We start from the raw sequence: 21,470 nt of genomic DNA on the forward strand, positions 1-21,470 counted from the left end.
CTATCCATCCATACATAGAATCTAGAATCACAGAATCAAGCAGGCTGGCAGAGAGCTCCAAGCTCAGCCAGCCCAACCTAGCACCCAGCCCTGCCCAACCAACCAGACCATGGCACTCAGTGCCCCAGCCAGGCTTGGCAAGAACACCTCCAGCCACAGCCACTCCACCACCTCCCTGGGCAGCCCATTCCAGTGCCAATCACTCTCTCTGCCAATAACTTCCTCCTCACATCCAGCCTAGACCTGCCCTGGCACAGCTTGAGGCTGTGTCCCCTTCTTCTGCTGCTGGCTGCCTGGCAGCAGAGCCCAACTTCACCTTGTTCCAGTCTCCACTCAGAGAGCTGCAGAGAGCAATGAGTTCTCCTCTCTGCCTAAACAACTCCAGCTCCTTCTCTACCCCAGTAAACAGCTCTCAGATGCTTCCCCCCACTCTGTGAAATTCCTCCTCCTCATGTACTGCTGCACAAGGATGCCATGGTAGATGTGATGGATAGAAAACTAAACCCAAGTTCTCCTTTGGCTGCCAGCAAGCATTAAGACACCCTGCACATCAGGGCACGCAGCAATCAAATCATTGCTAAGCCATCCTCTGCAAAACAAACTGCCTCAGCAGCCAGCACTGCAGCCAGGAACAAAAGCACAGTGGGGAATAAAACAATCAGTGTGGGGTTTTTTATCATGGGCTGTGATGATTTACTGGGGTTGGCACTTACAACTTCTTAGCTTGCTCTCAGCTCTTGCTTCTATACATTATTGCTCTGTACATAAAGTATAAATCTTATCAGCTCCTCTCTGCAATCAGCCAGGCCTTGTGTTCTTCCTCCTGCTGGGGAGGGACTTTTTAGGCTGTCAGGTGGTGATAGGACTAGGGGGGAATGGATCCAAGTTTGAGGAGGGGAGATTTAGATCAGACATTAGGAAGAAGTTCTTCATTGTGAGGGTGGTGAGAGCTTGGAAGGGGTTGCCCAGAGGAAAGTGGTGGAAGCCTCATCCCTGGAAGTCATAGAATCATAGAATCCAACAGGTTGGAAGAGATCTGCTTGATGATAGTGGTAGTGATAGTGCTCCTCCAGCCCAGCCTAGCACCCAGCCCAGCCCTGCCCGCCCAACCAACCAGACCATGGCACTAAGTGCCCCAGCCAGGCTTGGCAAGAACACCTCCAGAGATGGTGACTCCACCACTCTTCCAACCTGCTTGATTCTATGATTCCATGATTTTCCCATTCCCTCTCCTTCTCTCTCTCCCACTCCCTCTTCCCCTCCTTCTCCCTTTCCTTCTCTCTCTCCCACTCCCTCTTCCCCTCCTTCTCCCTTTCCTTCTCTCTCTCCCACTCCCTCTTCCCCTCCTCCCTTTCCCTCTCTCTCTCCCACTCCCTCTTCCCCTCCTCCTCCTCCTTCTCCCTTTCCTTCTCTCTCTCCCACTCCCTCTTCCCCTCCTTCTCCTCTTCCTTCTCCCTTTCCTTCTCTCTCTCCCACTCCCTCTTCCCCTCCTCCTCCTCCTCCATCTCCCTTTCCTTTTCCCTCTCCCCCACTCTCTCTCCCTCTTCCTCTCTCACCCTCCCTCCCTATAGTTTCTGCAATCTATTCTATGCAGACTTATTACTAAACAAGCCTGAGGAGGGCAGATTTAGACTGGAGATGAGGACAAAGTTCTTTGCAGGGAGGGTGGTGAGAGACTGGCACAGGTTGAGGGTGCTGAGACACTGGCACAGGTTGGGGGTGGTGAGACACTGGCATAGATTTTCCAGGGTGGTTGTGGAGGACAGAAGCACAGAATGTGATCTTTGATCACATTCTGTGCTTCTGTCCTCCACAACCTCCCTGGAAGTGTCTAAGGCCAGCTTGGATCAGTCCTTGAGTGACCTGTTCCAGTGGGATAAGTCCCTGCCCATGGCAGAGGGGTTGGAATCAGATGATCCTCAAGGTCCCCTCCAACCCAGCCAATAGATCTAACATATTGTCTCTTACTCTCTTTCCTCTCTCTGTCTCTTCCACTTCACTGCTGCTCTTGTTTGCACCCAAACCCAGGTTGCTGCTCCCAGTTGGCAAGTTTTAAGTGGAGCTTTAGGCTGAAAGAAGGAACACAGTGCAAGAGGAACCAAGGAAGAGCTTTGCAGCCACTCCTGACATGCACTGCACTGACACACAGCCCCAAGGGGCCCCAAACTGTATCAGCAGAGCTAGAAGGGATTCATTATGTTGTCAATCAGCCTCTGCAACTAACCTGAACAGAACTAACAGACTCTGAAGGGCTGATGCAGATGCAAGCAGACAAAGTCCCTTGATCTGCTGCCCTCACCAACTTCCCTGCAAGAACTGCTGAGCTTCCACTATTGAGACAAAGTTGAGCTTTGCCCTTCCTATCCACTGCCTTGGGTGGTTTATTCCATCCCTTGAAGAAATTGAGGTTGATTTTGTTCTGTTGGGTTATTTTTTTCCCCTTCTCCTCTGAATTATTCCTTTTCACACAGCTGGTGCAGGTAGAATTATTCCCTTTCACACCCCTGTTGCAGGGAGCATTTTGCCTGCCATCAGATGTAAGAAATGCTCAGTCCAAGAAGAGTTGAGAGGTAAATTGACACAGATAACTAAATCTTGTGTTTCTGGTCACAAAGTGTTGATTCAAACCAACAAACCAAGCCCCAGTGAACCACTTCTGCCAACTCAAACCTTAAAGAGCAATCAAGGCTTCATCTCTGTTCACAGAATCAACCAGGTTGGAAGAGGGCTCCAACATAGAATCATAGGATGCTTTAGGTTGGAAGGGACCTCAGAGCTCAGCCAGCTCCAACCACCCTGTCACAGGCAGAGACACTTCCCACTAGAGCAGGCTGCTCAAGGACTCATCCAAGCTGGCCTTGGACACCTCCAGGGAGGTTGTGGAGCACAGAATGTGATCTTGGATCAAGGATTCAAACACTTCCCTGGGAGCCTGTTGGAGAACCTTTTCAGTGCAGAACTTTCTTCTAACACTGAGCCTAAACCTCCTCTGGTGTAACTTCTGTGCAGGCAAGAATTGAGAAGTAAATAAGCCAGATAAATTACCACTGCAATTATGCCTTTCCCTGCTGGAATCAAGATTCTCTTCACCCCCTCTTTAGGTCTGCTCTCCAATGGCAGCAGATGGAAATGTGCCTTTCAGATCTCCCTCTGTTAAGGTTAAACAACATTAACTGGCTGCTTCAGGAGAGAGAGGGGGAGAACAAAATCCTCTCCTTCCAGTGTGCTCTATAAATATATTTAACCTCAGCTGCTGCTCCTCTCCCCTAAATAATGGGAATAATTCTGTTAAGGAGTAGTCACTTTCCTTTTTAGCTATAAGAAAGGGCTTGGAGATATCTTTTCCTCAATGTTTTCAGCTCTAATATGCTTTTAGTGGAGTTCAGCTGAGAACTGATAATTGAATTTGTCTCCCAGTATTAGTCACTGACATTGCATCAGTGATAGGAGAGTGAGGACTCTTTCTCCTCCCCCTCTTCATCCCATTGTTAGCAGCTTGGCTGATAGAAATTCCTCTCAGCCCAGCTATGTGACATTACATTTAAGTGCTCCAAGCTCTATTTGCACTCATGCTAACAGTGGGACAGGCAAAGCCTGACTGAAGGACAGGCATTAGAATGAGCAGAGGAGATAAAGCCTCAGCTTTAAGACTAAAGGCATCTCGCTGTGGAGCTAATCCTCCTGTACAAATGTATGCTCTGCCTTTCAGTTCTGCCTGCCCATGTCCTGCTTTCTGCATTCTCAACGTTATAGGCTGGATGTTGTTAGGAAGTTGTTGGCAGAGAGAGTGATTGGCACTGGAATGGGCTGCCCAGGGAGGTGGTGGAGTTGCTGTGGCTGGAGGTGTTCTTGCCAAGCCTGGCTGGGGCACTTAGTGCCATGGTCTGGTTGGTTGGGCAGGGCTGGGACTGGGTTGGGCTGGGTGAGCTTGGAGCTCTCTGCCAATCTCCTTGATTCTATGATTGGACAGGGCTGGGCATGGAGGTGTTGAAGGAAAGACTGGATGGGGCACTTAGGATCACAGGCTCACAGGATGCTAGAGGTTGGAAGGCACCCAAGGACATCATCCAGTCCAACCCCCCTGCCAGAGCAGCACCACACAATCCAGCTCAGGGCACACAGGAACACATCCAGACAGGCCTGGAAAGGCTCCACAGAAGGAGACTCCACAACCTCTCTGGGCAGCCTGTGCCAGGGCTCTGGGACCCTTCCAGTAAAGAAGTTCCCCCTTGTGCTGAGCTGGAACCTCCTGTGCTGCAGCTTCCATCCATTGCTGCTTGTCCTGTCCCAGGGAGCAGTGAGCAGAGCCTGTCCCCCTCTCCTGGCAGCCCTCAGATACTTATTTATCAAACCCCCTCTCAGTCTTCTCTTCTCCAGACTAAACAGCTCCAGGTCCCTCAGCCTCTCCTCATCAGCCATGCTCTCCAGTCCCCTCATCATCCTCCTAGCCCTCTGCTGGACCCTCTCCAGCAGATCCCTGTCCCCCTTCAACTGGTGAGGCCCAAACTGAACCCAGTACTCAAGATGAGAGTGCCTCATCCAGGCTTATCTTGAACACCTCCACCAGGGATGGTGACTGCACCACCTCCCTGGGCAGCCCATTCCAAGGTCAGATCCCCTCTCACTCTTCTCCTCTGCATTCTAACCAGCTCCAGGGCTCTCAGCCTCACCAGGCAGCACTGCAGCCCCTTCAGCATCCTTGTAGCCCTCCCTTGGACTCCTTCAAGTTGAGAAATACCCTCAAGACGTTCAGCCTGGCATCCATCACTTCCTCCCATGAGCTGCCTGGGACAACTCTTTCCACTCCCTCGGGATGATTCCATGTATTTTCCATGTAATTGTTGTTAAATGCTAATTGGTCTTCGAGGAACTCCAAGGGGGGGCAAGGAAACCTCTGTATTAACACTCCCACATCCAAGAAAGGGGAAGTTGTTAATGTTTCATCTTAATTAAAAGATGATCCAGTGCCTGTAGAATTCAGCCTGCTGCTTCCCATGTCAGAGGCATCAGAGGCTGTGTGCAGTGCCTGCTTGATTCCCCATTGGCTCTGCAATCTGAGATGGAGATTGAGGATGAAAGGTACAGGATGCCACAAGGCTTTATGTGCTTATAAATCTAATTGATGTCAGAGTGGTTAGTGTTGGGTAATGACTTTGGAATATTAATGACCAGCTCATTAGAAGGATTAATAGTATATGAAGTAGATTTTCATTTGGGTCCTAGTGCTGATGCAGATGAGCACAGCAGAAGCACGCAGAGACATGCTCAATTATGGCACTGCTCTTAATTAGACAATCAATTGCATGGAGAGAGGGGGGGGAGGACAAAGGAAGGTGCTGTGTGGGCAGGGCATAATTCACCTGTGTTAAACATCATCCTGTTGTAGAAGGCCAGAATGGGCCTAGAATCACAGAACCAAGCAGCTTGGAAGGGACCTCAAAGCTCAGCCAGCTCAAACCCCCTGCCATAGGCAGGGACACCTCCCACTAGAACAGGTTGCCCAGGGTCTCACTCAAGCTGGCCTTGAACACCTCCAGGGAGGGAGCAGCCACAACCTCTGCTGGCATCATTCTGTAGATTACTGAAGCAAAAGCTGGGGGTTGGAAGGGACCTCTGAATATCATCTAGTTCAACTCCTCTGCAAAGCAGGAACACCAAGGGCAAGATGCACAGACTGTGTGCAGGTGAATTTGGAATGACTGCAGAGTGTGAGAGTCATAGAATGGTAGAATCACAGAATCAAGCAGGTTGGAAGAGAGCTCTCTTGCCCACCTGGGCACACTGCTGCCTCCTCTGCAGCTGCTCTCTGCCAGCACCCCCAGGGCCCTCTCTGCCTGCCTGCTCTCAGCCACTCTGGCCCCAGCCTGCAGTGCTGCTTGGGGTTGTTGTGGCCAAAGTGCAGAACCTGCCCTTGGCCTTGTTCAGTCTCATCCCCTTGGCCTCTGCCCACCCATGCAGCCTGGCCAGGTCCCTCTGCAGGGCTCTGCTACCCTCCAACAGCTCCACAGCTGCTCCTAGCTTGGTGTCAGCTGCAGACTTAGTGATGCTGGACTTATTCCCCTGCTCCAGATCATCAATAAAAGTAGTGAATGTGTTGAGATGTGCTGAGATCTATGGCTGACCTCTGTCTGTCTGACGCATCTGCAAGAGGTGGTGTCTTTCCTCACCTCTCTCTCCTGCTGCAGCTCTCTCACACTCAGGGAAGGAAGCGTTGCAATCCCTCGGATGCACTCAGCAGCTCCCTCCTCCTTCCAGTGGCTCACATCTGCCTGGGCTTTGTGATCTCCATGGGGATTAGACACTCCAGAGAGTGCAGAAATCAACTCCTTTTTCCTTCCAAGCACTGCCTCTGTTAGCAGCTCCTGACATGGCATCATTCACACCTGAATTATCTTCCAAGGCACCAGGCTACCAGCTTTGAGTTATTGCTATATCTCTTTCCCCTTGCACTGAGAATGCTCAGGCCCTGTACAGCAATCAAACATTGTCTTGCTGCTCGGCAGTGGGTGGTACTGCTGGGTGTTAATTGCTACAGGGAGTAAGTGATAGCATCTCTTGTTTCTTGTCCTTCTTGCTGACAGCCTGCATGTGCCCGGGGTGGAGTGATGACAGGCGACTGAACGGCAGCTTAGCTGCCTCAGAGTTGTACCTCCTGAGTGGGGAGAGACACTGCAAATCTGCTGCCAACATGCTGCAAACACCCTCAGAAACCTCTGCAGCCCCCACCCGTGTGGGCACCGAGGCTCTGCTCAGATCTTCCTCCTTCGTTTTCACTACAGGTAAACACCTCTCAAATGCTGCATCCAGTTCTGGCATCCCCACCCAAACAAATCAAACAGGACACAGAAGGGTTGGAGCAAGCCTAGAGCAGGACCATGAGGATGAGCCAAGGGCTGGAGCACTTCTGCCGTGAGGACAGGGTAAGGGAGCTGGAAGCATTCAGCCTGGAGAAGAAAAGACTCCAGGGAGACCTTAGAGATGCCTTCCAGTAGCTGAAGGGGTCACAGAACCACAGAATCGTGCAGGTTGGCAAAGCCACTCAGGATCATCAAGTCCAACCTATAGCCCTGCTCTACAAGATTCAGCTTAAACCATAACCCTACGCACCAGGGATGTGGCACAACAGCTTTATTGATAGCCAGGGCAGGGCACTGAGTCCAGCAGCAGCGACTTTGCAGATGACACCAAGTTAGGAGCAGCTGTGGAGCTACTGGAGGGGAGCAGAGCCCTGCAGAGGGACCTGGCCAGGCTGGATGGGTGGGCAGAGGCCAAGGGGATGAGACTGAACAAGGCCAAGGGCAGGTTCTGCACTTTGGCCACAACAACCCCAAGCAGCACTGCAGGCTGGGGCCAGAGTGGCTGAGAGCAGGCAGGCAGAGAGGGCCCTGGGGGTGCTGGCAGAGAGCAGCTGCAGAGGAGGCAGCAGTGCCCAAGTGGGCAGCAGAGCCAATGGCATCCTGGGCTGGCTCAGGAGCAGTGTGGGCAGCAGGACAAGGGAGGTTCTTGTGCCCCTGTGCTCAGGCCACAGCTTGAGTGCTGTGTCTAGCTCTGGGCCTCTCGATTCAAGAGAGCTGTTGAGGTGCTGGAAGGTGTTTGGAGAAGGGCAGCAAGGCTGGGGAGGGCCTGGAGCAGAGCCCTGTGAGGAGAGGCAAAGGTCACACTTGCCTTGAACTCAGCTCACCTGGCCAGAAACTTGGCATTCATTACAGCTCATTTCAACAAACCAAGAGGAAAGCTTCAAGGATTTTTTAGACCAAAGCATTTCTCTTATTGTCCTTACTGGAAAGCAAAGAAAATCTTCCTTTAACTAATGAAGACCTTTGGGGCCACAGGGGAAAGGGTCTGTGTGAAAAATCAGGTGCTTGGAGAACACTGGAAGTGAAAATGCTTCCACAGGGAAGCAGTTTGTAACCGGGCACTGTGTTGGAGAAGCCTCATAAAGCTGTTTAGGCTCTGCAAGTCACCCAATTCATCTGCATGTTCCTTGTCTTAGTGCTTGGCTTGGGCAATTAAACTGCAATTAAGAGAGGTCTCCTTTTATTTGGTGTTTCTCTGGCTTGAAGCACAGTGCTGCTGGTGCCTTAGCCCTCAAGTCTCTCAGCTTTGACACTAAAAGGATGTGACTGAAACCTGTAGCTGCAGTGTGGGAAGGTCGTTGGGCAGCCTGTGGGGTCTGTGCTTGTGAACCATCTGCCCCTCTGCTTTGGGGAGAGCTCAGCCTGGACTGCTGTGGCCAGCTCTGGGGCACCCCCAACACAAGGGAGACAGGGAGCTGCTGGAGGGCTTCCAGAGCAGGCCACAAACATGAGCAGAGGGTGGGAGAAGCTCTGCTGTGAAGGCAGCCTGAGAGAGCTGTGGCTGCTCAGCCTGGAGAGGAGAAGGCTCCAGGGAGACCTTCGAGCTACGTTTCAGCAGCTGAAGGAGAGCTGAGAGCAGGCTGAGGGACTCCTTCCTGGAGAGCCCCTTGAGACGGTGCAAGGCAGCTCTGAGCTGCAGGCAGAGCCTCCTTGCAGCAGGACACTGAACCCGCAGCGGAGAGCAGCTGCTGCAAAAGCTCCTGCCGGGGCACGGCACAGCCTGTGCGGGTGTGCGCCAGGGTCCTGGCAGCGCTGCCTGCCCCCGGGCAGCTGAATGCAGCTCCGGCCCCTGTGCTCCTCCAGCCAGCCCTGCAAAACACAAACCTCCTGTTAGAGCGAGCAGACAAACCCCTGCTGCCTGCCCCGGGCAGCCTCTGCCGTCCTGCCGCCGCTCTGCCCCTGCCCCCGGGCAGCCTCTGCCCTCCTGCCGCCGCTCTGCCCCTGCCCCCGGGCAGCCTCTGCCGTCCTGCCGCCGCTCTGCCCCTGCCCCCGGGCAGCCTCTGCTGCTTTCCTCCTCCTCCCCACTCTACCTTACCGCTTCTGCTCCGTTACCAGTTCCATTCCCAGCTGCTGCTCCTGGTCGGTTCCCAGCTCCAGTTCTGCTCCTGCTCCATGTCTGCATCCACCGCAGAACCTAAAGCAAACCCTTCGAGGCTGCAAACTCCCAGACAAAGCTCAGCCTCAATCACAACAAGCAGAAACTTATCACCCGTGAGCTAAAGGTGGATGTCAGCAGCCTAGCCCTAAGGTGGCCCTAGCTAGCCGGGGGGCCAGCGAGGCCCCCCGGCCTTTGAAACCCTCCACCACACCCCGGTGCTCGCCCGTGCGCACTCACCTGGGATGCCGGCGGAGGATCCCTTGGCCCGCAATGGGCCCAGCTTGGGGCTGGGCTCCTCCTGCTCTGCTTATATGGGGCAGGGAGCAGGGAGGGCAAAGTGGCCACACCCGGGGGGGGAGGAGACTGCAATTGGCCTCAGGTGCTGCGGGGGTGGGGGCAGGAGGAGTTAAAGGCAAACAAACGCCACCAGGTCTGGGCAGGGAGAGCTTTGGCTAACAGCCAGGTGGGAAACAAAACCAATCGAACCCCAAAACCTCATGGAGAGAGCATCCAACCAGCCTGGCACATGGGAGAAGCTTTCCAGCTAGGGTGGGACATGGGAGATCTCCTTAGAGTCATGGAATCAGGCAGGCTCAGCCAGCCCAGCCTAGTGCCATGGTCTGGTTGGTTGGGCAGGGCTGGGTGCTAGGTTGGGCTGGCTGAGCTTGGAGCTCTCTGCCAACCTGCTTGATTCTATGATTCTATTCCACAGTACACTTCCCACTCTGAAATATCAGGGATTCTTTGTCATACATCAGTGCACTCTGAATTGCATCTGCTCTCAGACCTCATGCTGCTGAGCCTACCTGCACCCTGCCACTCTGTGCTCCATTTCCTTTCCCAGACACCCTTGAATACAGAGTTTTTTGTTCCTTACGACTGTCCCAAGTCCAGCTGTGGTTTATGTAAGAGGCAGAAGGCAGCCACCAATCTGGACAAGCAGTGGCAATGCTGTTTGCCTGTCGCTGGCTTTTCTTTGCCTGTGATCTGCAGGCAGCTTGGAGCAATTCAGATCACAGGAGCGGAGCTACAGCACAAGCTCCTCCTGATGGATTGTGCTATAAGGGGGATTTTACAGCAGCATTCAGCAGTCACTAAAAAGCCCAGGACAAAGCAGTGTTTTATATGTGCCTAGGTGCAGACAACACAGCATTTAAGGCAGCAATCCCACCCGTTCATCCATCTTTAAAGGTGAAAATGCCTCCAGCTCATGACAGAGTTGAAGGCAAATCATCTTTTGTAGAAAGAGGATGTGAAACCCACAGAGAAACCTGAAGCATTTCTGCATTCCAGAGCAAGTCAAAGTGTCTTCCTTCAGCAGGTCTGCTGCAGCCCCTCTGGAACATGTCACTGCATCCTCCTGCCAGCTCTACTCCTCTTTCCTTTGGTATGCATAACAAAGAGGAATCTGCTCCCTACATAAGGCTGATCAAAAGTCCATTTGAGCATTTTCCATCCCCTCACCTCCAAAAAAAAATGAGTGGTTTATGGAAATGTTCATAGTCATCAGGAGAGGGGAGTGGAGGGGAATGAAAGTGAAAGAAAGAAGGCTGGAAAGGATGGCACAGAGATCTGAGTGAAAGATGTTGCCTAAGGTTGCATCAAGCCTGTGCTGCCTGGTGCTCCATTCTGCTCTTGCCAGCAGGACCCCAGAGCAGCATTTCTCATGTTGCAACACCCCCCCAGATATTCAGGATGAAAGCCAACGTCAGAAAGCTTCTTCTTTTGCTTGGAGGAGCAAACTCCTTTTGTAGCCAGAACACTCCATCACAACTCTGATTCGTTCCTTCAGCCTCAGCTACCCAAAGAGTGCTCCAATTCCATAGCCTCAAGTGGTGATTGGCACAAAGATTGGCACCAGAAGAAGGGGACACAGCCCTCAAGCTGTGCCAGGGCAGGTTCAGGCTGGATGTGATGAGGAAGTTGTTGGCAGAGAGAGTGATTGGCATTGGAATGGGCTGCCCAGGGAGTGGCCATGGCTGGAGGTGTTCTTGCCAAGCCCGGCTGGGGCACTGAGTGCCATGGTCTGGTTGATTGGACAGGGCTGGTTGCTAGGTTGGGCTGGGTGAGCTTGGAGCTCTCTGCCAGCCTGCTGGATTCTATGATTCTATGAACAGCCTGGCTGGGGCACTTAGTGCCATGGTCTAGTTGACTGGCTAGGGCTGGGTGTTAGGTTGGACTGGATGGCCTTGGATGTCTCTTCCATCTTACTTCATTCTATGGTTCTATCTCCAGGGATGGGCCCCCAACCACCTCCCTGGGCAACCTGTTAGTAGCTGATGTGATGAACTGAAGGGAGTAAGTTTCTTACATCTAATGGCACTCTGCTTTAACCTGGCATCGATGGCTTCTGTTAAGCACCAGAGGAGTAAACCTTATTTGAGGTCTGCTCTTCATGTTCACTTCCTTCAAAGACCAATTCTCATGTTGTAGCTGCCAAGGTAGGTGTTTTGATGATCCTGGGAGATGATTTTCACTGTCAGGAGGACACAAGCTTTGGAAAGGGAAGCACAGAAAGAATGAAATAACACAAATGTGTGGAGGATGCTCACGCACAGCCTGCCAGAGACAGACTGCCTGCTTGATTGGAAAGGCAAAATGCAACTGCCAAGGGCTGGGCTGAGATTTTTCTCATTTAATTAAAACCCTGAAGGACATTTTGTTACTTTTAAGCTACTGAGCTCCAGTCAGAGTCTAAGTGTAAACACTTTTATGTTTCTCACCCAAAAGAAGCGAGTGAGATTATGTCAAGGAGAGCCAAAAACCTGTGAATGAACCATAACAATTGTCTGTCAAAGTCTGCACTTCACAGCTGAAGCACCAGCAGAGGTTAGAAAGGCCTCTTAGTATGAAATGAGCTGGCATCTTGCCTCTCTCTGCTCTTGAGACACATCAGTTCTGGCGAGTTCTCTGAGGTTTCTGCACTGCTGTGGCAAGGCTGTGGGGGTTTATGTCTTTGTAAGTCAGACTCAAGTAAGTAAACTGAAAGAATCACACACCCAGAGTGGTCTGGGTTGGAAGGGACCTCCAAAGGGCAACCAGTCCAGCCCTCTCTGCAGTCAGCAGGGGAATAGATTCATAGAGAGGTCTGGGTTGGAAGGGACATCCAAAGGGCATCCAGTCCAGCCCCTTCTGCAGTCAGCAGGGGCAGAGATTCATAGAGTGGTCTGGGATGGAAGTGACCTCCAAAGGGCATCCAGTCCAGCCCCCTCTGCAGTCAGCAGGGGCAGAGATTCATAGAATGGTCTGGGTTGGAAGTGACCTCCAAAGGGCATCCAGTCCAGCCCCCTCTGCAGTCAGCAGGGGAATAGATTCATAGAGTGGTCTGGGTTGGAAGTGACCTCAAAAGGGCATCCAGTCCAGCCCCCTCTGCAGTCAGCAGGGGCAGAGATTCATAGAGTGGTCTGGGTTGGAAGGGGCCTCCAAAGGGCATCCAGTCCAGCCCCCTCTGCAGTCAGCAGGGGCAGAGATTCATAGAGTGGTCTGGGATGGAAGTGACCTCCAAAGGGCATCCAGTCCAGCCCCTTCTGCAGCCAGCAGGGACATCCTCAACTAGATCAGGTTGCCCAGAGCCCTGCTGAGCCTGATTGTGAACATCACTAAGGATGGAGCCTCACTACCTCCCCAGGCAACCTGTTGCAGTGTTGCACCAGCCTCGTGGTGCAGAACTTGTCCCTAACATCCAACCTAAGTCTCCTCTGCTCTAGTCTGAAGGCATTGCCTCTCACCCTGTCCCTCTTCCAACCTGCTTGCTGCTGTGATTCCATGATAAGTTATATTTAGGTGACAGATGTTTTGGTTCACATTAACCTGATCCTGCTCCTCTCTCAATAACTTGACATTTTATTTTGCTGACCATATGGCTCTAACCAGAGGCATCATCTCCTGCATTCCAACTGAGGAACAAGGTGCTGAGGACAAATGGTAAGAGAATAATTTGCTTTTCCATCTCTGCTCTGCCCTCTGGGGTTGTTTTGCTTAGGAAAAGCAACATTGGAAGTGAGAATTGCTCTTTTTCTATTTATAGAATCATAGAATCAAGCAGGTTGGAAGAGAGCTCCAAGCTCACCCAGCCCAACCTAGCACCCAGCCCAGCCCAAACAACCAGACCATGGCACTAAGTGCCCCAGCCAGGCTTGGCAAGAACACCTCCAGCCACAGCCACTCCACCACCTCCCTGGGCAGCCCATTCCAATGCCAATCACTCTCTCTGCCAGGAGCTTCCTCCTCACATCCAGCCTAGACCTGCCCTGGCACAGCTTCAGGCTGTGTCCCCTTCTGCTGCTGCTGGCTGCCTGGCAGCAGAGCCCAACCCCAGCTGGCTACAGCCTCCCTGCAGGCAGCTGCAGACAGCAATGAGCTCTGCCCTGAGCCTCCTCTGCTGCAGGCTGCACCCCCCCAGCTCCCTCAGCCTCTCCTCACAGGGCTCTGCTCCAGGCCCCTCCCCAGCCTTGCTGCCCTTCTCTCAACACCTTCCAGCACCTCAGCATCTCTCTGCAATTCAGGAGCCCACAACTGGACACAGCACTCCAGGGTTGGCCTGAGCAGTGCTGAGCACAGGGGCACAAGATCCTCCCTTGTCCTGCTGCCCACACTGCTCCTGAGCCAGCCCAGGATGCCATTGGCTCTGCTGCCCACCTGGGCACTGCTGCCTCCTCTGCAGCTCCTCTCTGCCAGCACCCCCAGGGCCCTCTCTGCCTGCCTGCTCTCAGCCACTCTGGCCCCAGCCTCTAGTGCTGCTTGGGGTTGTTGTGGCCAAAGTGCTTCTGCACTTCTCAGATCAAAGTCCTCATCCTATTTAGGAGAATTTCTTAATATGTTCAGTGCCTTCTTTAATGCTATAAATATCTTATTGCTAGCAGAAAAGTGAATTCTTAGAGTCAGAAAATGTTGGGGAGGGTGGAGAAAGATGCCAAGGTCCTGATTTTGCAGTTCAAGCTTCGGACTAAACATCCCCTGCAATGTGTGTAGAGCAGGCTTGGACTTTCAGCCCTTAATTACTTCAGCCAGTTGCCATCTGTTCTTTGAGTTCTGACCTTTCTTTCTAAGTGGAGCCTACATGGAGCATCTGCAGGCAAGCCAATTAGATCATGGATGTCTCATGCTGCTCTTACAGCAGCCTTCATGTCCACCTGCAGGACCCGAGTTGATGAACGCAATGGTGATGGCACAGTGGCCTCCTGCAACCTTCACCCAGCAGGCAAAGAAGAGTTTATTACAACTGGCACCATTCATCTCAAACCAGCAGTGGCAAAGCAGAGTTTCATTTCTTTCTTTCAGCCCACAAACATTAATCATGCACTACCAAAAGCTCTTCCTGCTCCAGCTTGGTGCAAAGATAAACTAGCCCTAAGAAACTAACAAGTGGGGAGTCCTGCACCTGGGAAAGAAGCACCCAGGGAGAAGGGGTTGGGCTCTGCTGCCAGGCAGCCAGCAGCAGAAGAAGGGGACACAGCCTCAAGCTGTGCCAGGGCAGGTCCAGGCTGGATGTGAGGAGGAAGTTGTTGTCAGAGAGAGTGATTGGCACTGGAATGGGCTGCCCAGGGAGGTGGTGGAGTGGCTGTGGCTGGAGGTGTTCTTGCCAAGCCTGGCTGGGGCACTTAGTGCCATGGTCTGGTTGGTTGGGCAGGGCTGGGTGCTAGGTTGGGCAGGCTGAGCCTGGAGCTCTCTTCCAATCTACTTGATTCTGTGATTCTATGACTGCAAGGTAGCAAAGCTCAATCATTCCCTGTGCTTCTGTGAAGCTTTCCTTAGTGTGCTGTGCAGCACAGACACAGGGCAGAAGCTCTGACAGTAGTGTTTGATCTCTGAAATATGCTATAGACATCAGACTTCTGTTAGCTGTAGGAAGCAGCCAAGGACCTCTTTCATTCAGGTGCCCTTGGCTCATTTCAGTACGAGAGGTGTGTGACATTGAGGACAGTTCCTTACTCCAAGAGCAGTATAAATATATGCTGCAGCCTTAGGCAGCTCTGAAGGTAATGGGAAATGTTTATAATGCCATAAAAGTGTCATTGATTTTTGTGTAGTCATTTTTCCAGGCCTTGCTGCAGCCTGACCTCCTTCCCCTCACTAATGCTCTGTAACTGATCTTCAAAGTCTCACTTTCTTCAGTCGTGGTCTAAGTCACTCTGCCTAATTTCAGAGCTGCAGAGCTTAGTCTGGGCTTAGACTTGTATTTTTTTCCCATTAGATATCACCAACAGGTTGTGAAGGACACAGGAGATGTGTTTATCAAAGGGTGCTCTTAAAAGCACCACTAGGAAAATGCTTTGGAAAGAATCAATCATGGAATGACAGAACCACAGAGTCATGGAATCACAGAATCACAGAGCCATGGGATCACAGAACCACAGAGCCATGGGATCACAGAATCACAGAGCCATGGGATCACAGAATCACAGAGTCATAGGATCACAGAATCACAGAGTCATGGAATCACAGAATCACAGAGTCATGGGATCACAGAATCACAGAGCCATGGGATCACAGAACCACAGAGCCATGGGATCACAGAATCACAGAGCCATGGGATCACAGAATCACAGAGTCATGGGATCACAGAATCACAGAGTCATGGGATCACAGAATCACAGAGTCATGGGATCACAGAATCACAGAGCCATGGGATCACAGAATCACAGAGTCATAGGATCACAGAATCACAGAGTCATGGAATCACAGAATCACAGAGTCATGGGATCACAGAATCACAGAGCCATGGGATCACAGAACCACAGAGCCATGGGATCACAGAATCACAGAGTCATGGGATCACAGAATCACAGAGCCATGGGATCACAGAATCACAGAGTCATGGAATCACAGAATCACAGAGCCATGGGATCACAGAATCACAGAGCCATGGGATCACAGAACCACAGAGCCATGGGATCACAGAATCACAGAGTCATGGGATCACAGAATCACAGAGTCATGGGATCACAGAATCACAGAGCCATGGGATCACAGAATCACAGAGCCATGGGATCACAGAACCACAGAGCCATGGGATCACAGAATCACAGAGTCATGGGATCACAGAATCACAGAGTCATGGGATCACAGAATCACAGAGTCATGGGATCACAGAATCACAGAGCCATGGGATCACAGAATCACAGAGTCATAGGATCACAGAATCACAGAGTCATGGAATCACAGAATCACAGAGTCATGGGATCACAGAATCACAGAGCCATGGGATCACAGAACCACAGAGCCATGGGATCACAGAATCACAGAGTCATGGGATCACAGAATCACAGAGTCATGGGATCACAGAATCACAGAGTCATGGGATCACAGAATCACAGAGTCATGGGATCACAGAATCACAGAGCCATGGGATCACAGAATCACAGAGTCATGGAATCACAGAATCACAGAGTCATGGGATCACAGAATCACAGAGCCATGGGATCACAGAACCACAGAGCCATGGGATCACAGAATCACAGAGTCATGGAATCACAGAATCACAGAGCCATGGGATCACAGAATCACAGAGCCATGGGATCACAGAACCACAGAGCCATGGGATCACAGAATCACAGAGTCATGGGATCACAGAATCACAGAGTCATGGGATCACAGAATCACAGAGCCATGGGATCACAGAATCACAGAGTCATAGGATCACAGAATCACAGAGTCATGGAATCACAGAATCACAGAGTCATGGGATCACAGAACCACAGAGCCATGGGATCACAGAATCACAGAGTCATGGGATCACAGAATCACAGAGTCATGGGATCACAGAATCACAGAGTCATGGGATCACAGAATCACAGAGCCATGGGATCACAGAATCACAGAGTCATAGGATCACAGAATCACAGAGTCATGGAATCACAGAATCACAGAGTCATGGGATCACAGAATCACAGAGTCATGGGATCACAGAACCACAGAGCCATGGGATCACAGAATCACAGAGTCATGGGATCACAGAATCACAGAGCCATGGGATCACAGAATCACAGAGTCATGGGATCACAGAATCACAGAGTCATGGGATCACAGAACCACAGAGCCATGGGATCACAGAATCACAGAGTCATAGGATCACAGAATCACAGAGTCATGGGATCACAGAATCACAGAGCCATGGGATCACAGAATCACAGAGTCATGGGATCACAGAATCACAGAGTCATGGGATCACAGAACCACAGAGCCATGGGATCACAGAATCACAGAGTCATGGGATCACAGAATCACAGAGTCATGGGATCACAGAACCACAGAGCCATGGGATCACAGAATCACAGAGTCATGGGATCACAGAACCACAGAGTCATGGGATCACAGAATCACAGAGTCATGGGATCACAGAATCACAGAGTCATGGGATCACAGAACCACAGACTCATGGGATCACAGAATCACAGAGCCATGGGATCACAGAATCACAGAGTCATGGGATCACAGAACCACAGAGTCATGGGATCACAGAATCACAGAGTCATGGGATCACAGAATCACAGAGCCATGGGATCACAGAATCACAGAGTCATGGGATCACAGAATCACAGAGTCATGGGATCACAGAACCACAGAGTCATGGGATCACAGAATCACAGAGTCATGGGATCACAGAACCACAGAGTCATGGGATCACAGAATCACAGAGTCATGGGATCACAGAATCACAGAGTCATAGGATCACAGAATCACAGAGCCATGGGATCACAGAATCACAGAGTCATGGGATCACAGAATCACAGAGTCATGGGATCACAGAATCACAGAGCCATGGGATCACAGAATCACAGAGTCATGGGATCACAGAATCACAGAGTCATGGGATCACAAAATCACAGACTCATGGGATCACAGACTCATGGGATCACAGAATCACAGTCATGGAATCACAGAATCAGCCAGGGTTGGAAGGGACCACAGGCATCTGGATACAGAGCTGGCTTGATGGCTGCACCCAAAGAGTGGCTGTCAATGGCTGCATGGCCAGTTGGGGCCAGGGACAAGTGGAGTCCCTCAGGGATCAGTCCTGGGACCAGGCTTGTTCAGCATCTTTGTGGGTACCATGGGCAGAGGCACTGAGTGCAGCCTCAGCAAGGTTGCTGCCCACACCAAGCTGTGTGCTGCAGGCTGGAGGGCAGGGATCCAGCCAGAGGGACCTGGACAGGCTTCAGAGGTGGGCACAAGCCAAGCTCAGGAGGTTCAGCAAGACCAAGGGTGAGGTCCTGCAGCTGGGTGGAGGCAATGCCAAGCACCAATCCAGGCTGGGCAGTGCCAGGCTGGAGAGCAGCCTTGAGGAGAGGCACTTGGGGGTGCTGGTGGAGGAGAAGCTCAGCAGGAGCCAGCAGTGTGCACTTGCAGCCCAGAAAGCCAAGAGGAGCCTGGGCTGCAGCAGGAGAAGTGTGGCCAGCAGGGCCAGGGAGGGGATTCTCCCCCTCTGCTCTGCTCTGCTGAGACCCCACCTGGAGTCCTGCATCCAGTTCTGGAGCCCCTGGGACAAGAGGGCTGTGGAGATGCTGGAGAGTGTCCAGAGCAGGGCCAGGAGGATGCTGAGAGGCTGCAGCAGCTCTGCTGTGAGCACAGCCTGAAAGAGTTGGGGCTGTGCAGGCTGGAGCAGAGGAGGCTCCCAGGTGACCTTCTTGTGGCCTTCCAAGGTCTGAAGGGGGCTACAAAAAAAGCTGGGGAGGGACCTTTTAGGCTATCAGGGAGTGGCAGGACTGGGGGGAATGGAGCAAAGCAAAGTGCACACTGCTGGCTCCTGTTGAGCTCCACAACCTCTCTGGATGTGTTCAAGGGCAGCCTGGATGAGTCCTGAGCATCCTGTCCTAGCAGGAGGTGTCCCTGCCTAAGGCTGGGGGGTTGGAACAGGCTGAGCTTTGAGGTCCCTTCCAACCTAACCCATTCTATGCCTCTGTGACCAGCTTGCAAGGCCAATACAGCATAACCCTGACCTACAACCCACAAAAGAAGAGCAACATTTGATGTAGAAGGAACACAAGCCCTTTGGGTGCCAGTGGCTGGTGGCTCTGGGTGGCCTCTACCACGATGCCAAATACATGAAATAGGCACTCAGTGATTCACCAAATACAGAACCTGACTGCAGCATTCTGGTGCATCCCTTCATGTGATGAGCCAAGTGAGAACTCCCTCTCAGCACTCCTCCTTCACACCATTTGTGAAGCCATTTGGACCGGCTGTGTGTCCTGTGTTGTGTGACAGCACCATGCCATCCAGAGGCCAGCTGGGCTCACTGCAAGGTGTGCTTGCTAAGGGTTAGGGTTGTGGGGAGCTAATTCATGACAGAACAAGGGGGAATGGCCTCAAGCTGCCACTGGGGAGGTTTAGACTGCACATTAGGAAAAGGTTTTTCAGGGAGAGAGTGGTCAGGGACAGGAATGAGCTGCCCAGGGAGGTGGTGGAGTCATCCAGCCTGGCTGTGTGTAAAGGTGGTGTGGATGTGGTCCTTAGGGATGTGATTTAAGGTGCACCTTGCAGAGCAGGGACTTGGTGATCCCAAGGGGCTCTCCCAACTGGAACATTTCTGTGAAGCTGCTGACACAGGGCTTGCATGGGTGGAGCACTGATGGATACAGAGCTGGCTTGATGGCTGCACCCAAAGAGTGGCTGTCAATGTCTCCATGGCCAAGTGGGGGCCAGTGACAAGTGGAGTCCCTCAGGGATCAGTCCTGGGACCAGGCTTGTTCAGCATCTTTGTGGGTGCCATGGGCAGAGGCACTGAGTGCAGCCTCAGCAAGGTCGCTGCCCACACCAAGCTGTGTGGTGCAGGCTGGAGGGCAGGGATCCAGCCAGAGGGACCTGCACAGGCTGCAGAGGTGGGCACAAGCCAAGCTCAGGAGGTTCAGCAAGACTAAGGGTGAGATCCTGCAGCTGGGTGGAGGCAATGCCAAGCACCAATCCAGGCTGGGCAGTGAGTGGCTGGAGAGCAGCCCTGAGGAGAGGGACTTGGGGGTGCTGCTGGAGGAGAAGCTCAGCAGGAGCCAGCAGTGTGCACTTGCAGCCCAGAAAGCCAAGCAGAGCCTGGGCTGCAGCAGCAGCAGTGTGGCCAGCAGGGCCAGGGAGGGGATTCTCCCCCTCTGCTCTGCTCTGCTGAGACCCCACCTGGAGTCCTGCATCCAGCTGGGGAGAGTGAGGCTGGAGGTGAGGAGGAAGTTGCTGAGCAGGAGAGTGGTGAGAGGCTGGAATGGGTTGCCCAGGGAGGTGGTTGAGGCCCCATGGCTGGAGGTGTTTGAGGCCAGCCTGGCTGAGGCTGTGTGCAGCCTGCTCTAAGGTAGGGTGTCCCTGGGCATGGCAGGGGGTTGGAACTGGCTGCTCCTTGTGGTCCCATCCAGCCCTGACTGATTCTATGGATCTTGATGGCTTCAATGGCTGCTTGGTTGGTTGTTTTTCTCCCCCTATTTCTAATTGTATTGTTGATTAAGCAATATTAAGAGCAGTGGAAGTTGCTTTCTGTCTAAGAGTTGAGTTGCTTCCACTGATGCAGAAAATGTCAGCTTGCTTTAGCAGGGCAATCAGTCTGTAATGCTGCACTAAAATGTTGACTTCACTTGCAATGAGTTGCAGTTAATTAACTCAAAGCAGTCTGAAAGTTCAGGTTGAAGAATCACTGGAACTAAGTGAAATAATGAACTCAGGTGGAAGTCAAAAGACAGAAAGAATTTGCCTTTATTCTGTGTTTTGACTTGCTCCAAAAATCCCAATTCTCTTAGGAAATCATTCTTGGAAGCTTTATTACCTTATTTTAATCCTTTTCTTTTCCTGCCCTTCTTCAGTCAGGGATGACTCTGGGGCTAGAGGGGCTGAGAGCAGGCAGGCAGAGAGGGCCCTGGGGGTGCTGGCAGAGAGGAGCTGCAGAGGAGGCAGCAGTGCCCAGGTGGGCAGCAGAGCCAGTGGCATCCTGGGCTGGCTCAGGAGCAGTGTGGGCAGCAGGACAAGGGAGGTTCTTGTGCCCCTGTGCTCAGCACTGCTCAGGCCACCCCTGGAGTGCTGTGTCCAGTTCTGGGCTCCTGAATTGCAGAGAGATGTTGAGGTGCTGGAAGGTGTTTGGAGAAGGGCAGCAAGGCTGGGGAGGGGCCTGGAGCAGAGCCCTGTGAGGAGAGGCTGAGGGAGCTGGGGGGGTGCAGCTTCAGGCTCAGGGCAGAGCTCATTGCTGCCTGCAGCTCCCTGATGGGAGCCAACATGTTTTCTGTGGTGCAGTCTCCCCTTTCACTGATCTAAGTGCTGAAGTGTGGCATTCCCATCAGGCAGCCTCATCTCCTGAGGACAAAATAAACCCCAGGCAAATTAATTGACTTCTCTGCATTGATCTTGCAATTGGCACAACAGGTTCAGCAGAGATGAACAAAATTTCCTTTGAAGAAGAAAGAAGAAGCAACAACAAGAAAGAAGAGGAACAACAACAAGAAGAAGAAGAACAAGAAGGAGAAGAACAAGAAAAAGCAGAAGAATAAGCAGAAGAACAACAAGAAGAACAACAAGAACAACAAGAAGCAGAAGAACAAGAAGCAGAA

General features: G+C 52.1%; 1 long non-coding RNA gene across 1 annotated transcript; it reads right to left on the bottom strand.

The window, feature by feature from the left end:
- Positions 1-7,703: 7,703 nt before the first annotated feature.
- Positions 7,704-9,271, bottom strand: LOC135179048 (uncharacterized). Its single transcript, XR_010303888.1, has 3 exons — positions 9,193-9,271; positions 8,893-8,991; positions 7,704-8,666 (listed from the first exon to the last, which is right to left on the bottom strand). It is a non-coding gene; the product is annotated as an uncharacterized LOC135179048 (long non-coding RNA).
- Between the last annotated feature and the right edge of the window lie 12,199 nt (positions 9,272-21,470).

The sequence above is a fragment of the Pogoniulus pusillus genome, chromosome 10 (assembly GCF_015220805.1).
Source record: "Pogoniulus pusillus isolate bPogPus1 chromosome 10, bPogPus1.pri, whole genome shotgun sequence".
NCBI lineage: Eukaryota > Metazoa > Chordata > Aves > Piciformes > Lybiidae > Pogoniulus > Pogoniulus pusillus.